The 328-nt window shown below is 41.5% G+C and overlaps 1 pseudogene; it reads left to right on the top strand.

Moving 5' to 3' along the window:
- LOC105306516 overlaps nt 1–328 on the top strand; it is a 6472-nt pseudogene that overhangs the window by 4759 nt on the left and 1385 nt on the right.

The following is a 328-nucleotide window of genomic DNA, read 5'->3' as shown; positions in this document are numbered from 1 at the left end:
GTACTTCTGAGCCAGATTTTGTACCCTTCACAGTTGCTGTGATGCCACATTTTGTTACTCTTCTCTATCCATTTGTGCTTCATCTCCTTTGACAGGTACATTGCTGTCACTGGCCCTCTACTCTATCCTACCGAGTTCACGTGTCTGTGTCAGGAATTTGCATCAACATCTCCTGGAATCTGCCCATTGTATATAGTGGTGCTGTGTTCTATACAGGTGTCAGTGATGATGGCATGGAAGAATTAGTAAGTGCTCTCAACTGTATAGGTGGTTGTCAAATTGTTGTAAATCAAGACTGGGTTTTGGTAGATTTTCTGTTATTTTCATA

The sequence above is a fragment of the Pteropus vampyrus genome, unplaced genomic scaffold, assembly GCF_000151845.1.
Source record: "Pteropus vampyrus isolate Shadow unplaced genomic scaffold, Pvam_2.0 Scaffold443, whole genome shotgun sequence".
Taxonomy (NCBI): Eukaryota; Metazoa; Chordata; class Mammalia; order Chiroptera; family Pteropodidae; genus Pteropus; species Pteropus vampyrus.
This window is presented reverse-complemented; position numbering and strand designations above follow the sequence as displayed.